Consider the following 8,870-nt stretch of genomic DNA (forward strand, 5'->3'; position numbering starts at 1 on the left):
TAATCAGATGGGTCAACCCGCACCTCAGCGGTATTTGTGCAAACCAGTAGCTGATAATAGTTGCAGGGGTTTTACGTTCAAGTCCCGCTGACAAGATAGCCGCCTCGTGTTAATCATACGAGCGGCAACCACCTTGGGATAAGTGATTATCTTGCAGCTAACCACAGAAACAGCAGTTTAAATGGAGACACACGCCAGAGTAAAGGTGGTCGCCATTTGGTAGTTCTTTCATCAGTTTGTTCGGCACCCCGTTCAACCATTTATATACGAACAGTGATGACAAGGCTTGTTCGTATAAACAGTGTCAGAAAAGTATCTAGGTAGCAACAAAAGTGGTGGTATTGTAAAAGTATCCAGGTAGCAACAAAAGTAGCGGTATTGTAGGAGACAGAGGGGGATCTCTGTAACATAGCTCCATCCTTGTTGAACACTCTGGCAGACACTGTCTGACCCCTTTTTGGGGGCAGACTAAGTCTGTCCAGAACTGAGGTGTAGCGGAGAGCTGATATTCCACAGGTTATCTCCACTCAAGATCCAAGTGAGGCTGGGTATTAAAAATCCATAAGGCAATAATTCCAACAGGCATGACAATCCAATAATATCCCAATATCAATCCCAATGACTGGACGACACACAGCATCAGGAGCAGAACTAAACTTTTAATCACTCAACCTTATTTTAAAGCTTTCTCCCATGCAAGGACTGGCCGCAGTGGAGTAAACAGCTGAAAGGGTTTCCGTACATTTTGGCCCTGCGGTCGGTCACACAAAAAGGGAATAAAATACACAAACGGCTTAGGTTATGGAGAATGGGGAGGGATTCAGATAAACCCCCTTGTTCGTAGGGTTCTTTCTACCGAATGGAGAGCCGTTCGGTAGTTCCTACACAAATTGACGGCAGTGTGGAGGTCACAGCAGTGTTTGCCTAACCGAGTGTCTGATTTGGGTTCCAAACACTCGACGGCAAAACACAGCTGTTCGGGAGTTTAAAATGGCCGCCGCCACGTGTTCGTCTCCGGAATAGCGGCCACCTGGAGGACAAAGCACACACTGCACTGATTGGCAATTGCCCGTGTGCAACATTAAGGCGTGTGGCGCTAGTTAACCGATTGCAACAATGTTGCAAACTTAGAGGCGCGTGGCGCTTGTTAACCGATTGCAACAATGTTGCAATCGGTAATTAGAGGCTCTCCTAGGTGGCCACCGTTCGACTACCGACCATGCGGTGGTCGGCCATCTTGGATCCTTTGTTCCCTCAGCGGTGTTTGGTCGTCGAGCGCATGGTACTAAAAATGGCTACTCAACGGCGCGAACACCGCTGAGCTTCCAGGCCGTTCGGGAGTTCCGGGCCGTTCAGTATTATCTTCACTAGACTTCAATCGGTCTTTTGAATATACATTTTAATGAATGTTTTTCATGCGGCGTTCGGCTGTTTTAGCTGGGATCTGAGCGGTGATCTCACGAATGATGCGCTCAGATCCCAGTGATCTACCGAACGTCAATTCGTGCAAATAGACTGCATATTCGAAAAGTTATATATTTTAATATAAATTGTCGGTTCTGCTGCACGGAGGGATAATCCACTTAACGGTACATTCCTGTGGGAGGATCCCTCTCATGCAGCAGTGCCTGATGGGAGAAATGCCCTGTACAGTAAGTTCCCCATGTAGTCCACTCTGGGAATGCCCCTGGGATGGGACTCAGAAAACCCCTTGCATGGGGAATTTTATAAATTGTGGAGCTGAAAATAAAGACCTCAGTTGACTCTCAGAACTGTGTTTCGTCCGGTTACTGGGAGATTTGGGATATTGACGTGCTTTTCAGCGCTTGACTGTGGATTACATCCTGAACCAGCGGAATTTGTGTATTTAATATTGCCATTCCGCTACAGAGACAAACGCCGACTTGGGAATGGCGTCCTCGGCTAGTGGAATTTGCCAGTATCCCTTACAAAGATCTATTGTAGTGAGATACTGACCGCTGGCCATCTTATCTAGCAGTTCATCTATCCGGGGCATCGGGTAGGCGTCCGACACAGTTTTGTCGTTTAGCCTCCGGTAGTCCATACAAAACCGGGTTGTACCGTCTTTCTTGGGAACCAGGACTACCGGCGATGCCAAGGGGGCTATTGGAGTGTTCGATAACCCCTAACTGCAACATCTCCTCAATTTCTTTCCTCATATGCTCCCGTACGGATTGGGGAATCCGATATGGGGTCTGTCGCATGGGAAGCAGTCCCGGGGTTTCTACTCGGTGAGTGGCCAGTGGAGTGTACCCAAGTAAGTTAGAAAAGGTGGCGCCCTTCACCGCTATCAGTTCCTGTACTTGGGTGCGCTCTTGAGGACTTAGCCGCTCCCCCAGCTGAACCCCCTGGGAGGGCTCCTTCTGCTCCTCCTGCTCTAACAGATCTGGGAGAGGTAGGTTCTCCTGATCTTCCCAGGCGGGCGTGTATATGGCCGCTACGTCCTTGGTTCTCTCGTGGTAGGCTTTGAGCATGTTCACATGGAGCATGCGTCGCTTCCCTACCCTGGAGCATGGGCCAATCACATATGTGGTATCGCATCTCTGCTCTACCACCTGGTATGGGCCCTGCCAGATGGCCTGTAGTTTGTCTGTGCGGACAGGTTTGAGAATCAGCACCTTCTGCCCCACTTGAAAACTATGGTCTCTGGCCCCCCTGTCATACCAGCGGCGCTGTCGTTGTTGGGCGGCCTGGAGGTTAGTGCGCACTGCCTGGGTCAATTCCTCCAGGCGATCCAAGAACACCAGCACATATGGTACAATAGGGGTCCCATCTGCACTACTCTCTCCCTCCCAATGCTCTCTAATGAGGTCCAACGGTCCCCGTACCCTTCTCCCAAACAACAGCTCAAACGGGGAGAACCCGGTAGATTCTTTGGGTACCTCCCTATACGCAAACAGATGGGGAAGAAACCGTTCCCAGTCCTTATGGGTCTCTCCGAATGTACGGAGCATCTGTTTTAGGGTACCGTTGAACCTCTCACATAATCCGTTGGATTGGGGATGGTAAGCAGAGTTAACGATTGGCTTAATGCCACAGATTCTCCATAACTGCTGGGTGACCTCTGCTGTAAATTGCGTCCCCCTATCAGAGATAATTTCCTGCGGGAACCCTACTCTCGAAAAGATTTTCATCAGGGCTTCTGCCACGGTCTCCGCATGAATGTTCATTAGGGCAATCGCCTCGGGGTACCGGGTGGCGTAGTCCACCACGGTTAATATATACCGCTTCCCAGAGGGGCTGGGTTTGGGTAGCAGTCCCACTAGATCTACGGCCACACGGCTCCTCACAGGACCAATCTATGAGGACCCCTACTTCGGGTTCTTCCTGCCGCCTCAGGAGGAAACGGCTAACCTCCTCGGATGCAGCCTCTACTCTGCTGCTGTAACACTCTTTCCGCTGAACATACTCTCCGTCGATCCTTGAGTTTCGCTCAGCCATGACCTGGTTCCAGATCACCTGGAATATCTCCATGGATACATCACCCCCATACTGGGCCACTCGCTGCCTCACCTCGGCCAGCCAATCATCTTCAGCGTCAGAGCCTTCCATACTTGTCTGCTCCAAGTCGCTAGATACCTCTGCTGCCAGGGGCGCTGCACAAGTGCTAGCGTTGCCCTCAATTTGTAACTTCAAGGAATGGTGTTGCCCTGTAGCTGCCCTCCTGGGCTGTGGGAATGATCCCGCCGCTTGCCACCAATTGTAACAGACCGTTTCACTTACAAGAGGATAAAACCCAGTTTAGGCGATATCCACTTTTTCCATAGACCAGCAGCTACTGCAAGCACCAATCTCCCGAACTGCAAACCTTACGAATCTTCCAACTCCCGAACTGGAAACACACGAACCCTGGAATAGCTGAACAGGAAAAGCATACAATCTGCTTACACTCCTGGCAGTCAGCATACAATCCAATTCCCCCCAAGAACGAGACGACACATTGGTTTGAGGGTCAAGCAGAATCTCCTTTACTGAGGGCTACCTGCCCAGTATTTATGCAGGTCTCCCACCTGGTGGACACTCCCCTAGGGGACCAAATGGGAGACTGTAACAACAGACAGACAAGTAGCATTTCAGGACATACAGAATTAAAACATCCCCACAATGCATCCTGGCTTCCTCCCCTCTGCTCTGGAGAAGTAATTCAATTATCTCCCAGGACAAAGGCAAAACTCCATTACACACGTGGGGACACAAAGACAGACTATCACTTTAAAATACATAATGGGACAAATGTACAAAAAATATACACATTTAACATGTCCCCAGATAGCTCAGGTCTGAGTGCACATTATTAGGTGAATGGCACTCAGACCACACGAATACAGTTTAATTGCCATGGAGCTAAAGTCTTTAAATTACACGAACAGGCTCCATGGCATGGCTATCTGGGTTAAAACATTCACATAAAATAAACTACTGAATTTCTATGCATTCGCTCAATCCATACGAATTAGAACCAGGGGCTGGAGGTTCAGCGGTGCCTGCACGTAACAGTGTCCGGGTTTGGTGCATGAAAGCCGGGCAGAACAGCACTGGCTGACCGGGGAGCTCCAGAACACCGCCATCGTGTGGCGGCTAAGTGTAACCGCGACCACCCAGTAACAATCAATTAAGCTGCGGTTAACCGCAGCTACTGGGTGGTCAATTGCCGGCACACGCTTGTTAAGCCGCAGTTAACTGTGGCTTCAGGGAGGTAGATGGGAGGCACACGCCAGCCTCTGGGTGGCCCATTAACAACGCTGGCCGGCTTCCCACGGCTCTGGGGAGGTTGGTAAATGGCTGTTTGTTCGGTAGATGGAATCTACCGAACTGCTGTGCAAAAAGAGGGAAATAAACCCTTCTGCACAGTAAAATTAACCCTTTAGCTGCCGGTCCATAATCTAAAGGCAGCAGGCAGGCAACCAGGCTCCTCCAGTTCACAGTGGAGAGGTTGGCTTCGCCACAGCGATCCCCTCTCTTACCTACCCACGGACAGACATCACAGGAGGAACAGTAGTGCCTCACATCTTTAGAAATCCCCGGCCAGAAGAAAGCGTGGGTTAAGCGGTAACGGGTTCGGGTCATCCCTAAATGGCCAGATAGAGGGATGTCATGAGCAATTCTCAGTAACTCGGGTCGATATTTCTGGGGCACTACCAGCTGTTTGGTTTTTGCTGTCACAGAGCTCCCTATCGCCCTTTCAGCTATCCGGTACAATAATTTGTTTTCCCAAATGTACTGCTCCCCCTCCCGCCCTAACTGCTACAGATCCGCCAGTGTGTGCTGTATCCGGGACCAAATGAGGAGCGACCAGGGTTAAAGTGGCTCCCGAGTCCCTCAGCCCCTGTACTTCTTTCCCCCCCACAAACACAACTTGACGGTGATGCTGCCTGTTGTCCGTGGCTTGAACAGACATCACCTCATACAAAACACCCAGAGGTTCCTCGGTCTGCAGGCTCATCAGCTCTGGGGTGTCCGGTTCTGCTTGATAGTGATGTGCTGCTGCCCTTGAGGAGGAATTCTGCCGCACTTTGTTCCACGCCTGTCTACTCCGATTCTGCGTGCACTCCCGGGACATATGCCCCCACTGACGGCAGGTATGGCATTGGATGTTTGCCCTGCCATTGTAGCGGGACTGTGGTGGGGGGTTCCCTTGTGCTGACCGGAACGGAGTGGAGTTGACTGTGCGGAGGTGGTCGGGTGGTGCTGTACAGGTGGTCTCAGGAGACCCTTGTTGTTGTGCCCATGATGTCTCCTGGCATCAAAGTGTTGATCTGCCAACCGGGCTGCTTCGGTTAGGGTGAGGGGTTTTCGGTCCCTTACCCATTCTTGTGCCTCTGGTAAGAGTCCGTTAAAGAACTGCTCCAGTAGGATTAGTTGGCGCAGTTCCACCATGGTGGTGGCTTGGCTTGCCTGAATCCACCCTTGGGAAGCTTGGTCTAACTTATGTGCCCACTCAGAGTGTGAATCTTTTTCGGGCTTTTGCAATCCCCAAAATTTGAGCCGATATGCCTCCGGTGTGATGGCATACCTCTCTAGGATTGCCCGTTTGACTTTAAAATAGTCCTTGCTGGGGGGCGTGGCTAACCACGGAGCAAGATGGTCGCCTGAAACCTTTGCTCCAACACCAGGGCACCTAATCCAATGCATTCCTAGAGAAATAAGCAGCATCCACTGAAACTAATTAACGATGTCTCATCACAAGAGCAAGAGGAGCTCGGCGAAACCGGACAAGCTCAATTTTTTAAGCCAGAAACAAACTACTGTGTCTCTGGCGGCACAGGCCTCGACGGACCCCACAGATCCTGAAATGGATGATGGCATACAGGTCACTCACCCGGTGAAGACGCCAGATAAGTCGCAAATAACGAAAGCCGACCTCACGGCAGCCCTGGAGATACTCTCCACTAAGCTCATCACCACATGGCAACACACGGCGGACTCCATGCGCAAGGACATACAAGAACTCGGCAAGCGGACGTCGCACATGGAAGACAAGTGCGACGAATTCGCCACCGCGCACAACGACTTAGCCACAAATGTGGAACGCATGGCAACAGAAATTAATAAATTGGAGGATAAGCTAGCAGACCTAGAGGATAGATCACGCCGAAATAACCTCCGATTGAGGGGAGTCCCCGAAGATGTCGCCACCGACGAACTGCAGGCCTACGTGAGGAATCTATTGCATGCTTACGTCCCAGAAATACCGGCAGACATGCTGCTGGTGGACAGAGTGCATCGTATCCCGAAACCCAGGCATCTCCCACAGACGACACCCAGAGATATACTACTTCGAGCACACTATTTTCATATTAAAGAACATGTACTCAGAAGTAGCAGAATGCGGGAAAAGCCCCCAACCGGTTACCCCGATGTCAAGATCTATGCAGACCTGTCAGCCGCTACCCTCAAAAAACGGAGGGAATTCTCCCAAGTTACTAACACATTGCGGTCGCAGGGCATCCGATACCGCTGGGGCTTCCCTACTAAACTGATCGTCACCAAAGATGGTAGCACAACGGTGATGAGTACCCCTACCGAAGGTACAACGAAACTGCTCGCTTGGAATATACCAGTGGAGCCAGCAACCAATTCTACACGTCAAGCAGGTACACTAAAACAGGACTGGGACAAACCTCAGGACTAATCTTAAACCAGTTGACAACCTGGTCTACGAACATTTATTACTTCCCAATAAGGACTAAGTAATTTCACATGGAAAATTAGACTTTTATTGACCTTCCTCAGCCTTCACCAACAAAGTTAGATCATCCCGGGCGAGGGATTCCCCTGGGGGGTCTCGACGGCCGGGGGAGGCTGGACCAGGTTCTCCCGCCATCCCTGTGACGAAGCGTGCGCAGAACAGTGGGCAATCGCGGGGGGGCCTGGTCTGGTCTTCAGCCTGTATCGAAGGGATACCCCTTATTCTGGCTCGACACTATCTTTACGGACCATAAACCTTCGGAGGACGAGAAGCCTGAACTCACATTTGCTCGGGAACCGGGAGCATGTAATCTGCGGAGCAAGATGCCCGCCACACAGACTGAGCCTGAAACAAGCGTTAATGGACATGGCCTAACTGTTAGGGCCCACTAAGGTCACGAGTGACCACAAGGTAATGGGGACCTGCGATGTTTGGGGATATGCCATGTAGGGTGATTGAAGAATAGGGGGGGATACTAGCGACAGGAGCGGTAGTCGGTTATGTTGTGCAAACTAGCAGCCTATTTATGTGTCCAGGTTAAGATGGTGTAATGAATGACAAGGTAACCCCACACTATGGCGAATCATCCCCAGAGTACCAACGATTAGGCTCTTCTGGTGACCAGGGGCATGTAACTTGTTACAGACCTCAGGATGGTGGCGCAGGGAAGGCCCTAACTCAGACAAAATACCCAAAACCCGGCAAACCGAGAATCGAATGAGCCAACATGATATGGTACACCCCACATACAGTGGATGCACCTATTAAGGTACACATAGGTGCCCAATAGCCACGTTATGGTAGAGAGTTATCTCCTCCATCCCCCGTTTGTGGTAACAGCACCACTTACTGTCTCCGTGCGAGACATTCTGTACATAGTTTTAAGTTCTTTCCCTAGTTTACTCACCCCACCCCAAGATGCCAAAGACCGGCCACAAACTTATACAGGGACAAATCACATACCCACTCAATACCACCACCACTCCATGCTTGTAGTGCTATTTCGCCATGGACTCAAATATTATCTGCCTAAATGGTTATTACACGAGGTGCAACAGACCTTTTCTCTGTATGGAGGTAAAGATAATCTAATGCTATACCCTTTTGTAGCAGAGATTAGTACTTATTCATAAATGGTGAAAATATTGACTATTAACACTCGAGGTCTCAATACACCACACAAAAGGAGGCTCCTTATTGATGAAGCAAAGCGCACTAAATCAGATATACTGTGCATACAGGAGACCCATTTTGTACATAATAAAGTTCCAGCATTTGTGGGCAAAGATTATCCGATACAATACCACTCCACCTACTCATCCAAATCTAGGGGTGTATCTTTCCTCATTCACGCCTCTGTCACATTTGAGCTTCTGAGCCTCAAAAAAGACGCGCAAGGCCGTTATCTAATACTGCACTGCAATATTAACAATGCTTTACATACTCTGGTAGGGTTATATGGCCCTAATACGGATCAGAGGAACTTCCTCCAGAAAGTTTTACGCAAGATTCCCCATACCTACCCTTCCTCCACAATTTTATGTGGTGATTTGAACCACATCCTGCAGCCTAAACTGGACTCAACGCAGACAGCGGGTTCATTACGATGTAAACTACTATGCAAACAAGCCACAGCATTAGCAAAACTCCTTATGGAATA

The sequence above is a fragment of the Pelobates fuscus genome, chromosome 7 (genome assembly GCF_036172605.1).
Source record: "Pelobates fuscus isolate aPelFus1 chromosome 7, aPelFus1.pri, whole genome shotgun sequence".
In the NCBI taxonomy this organism is placed as follows: Eukaryota; Metazoa; Chordata; class Amphibia; order Anura; family Pelobatidae; genus Pelobates; species Pelobates fuscus.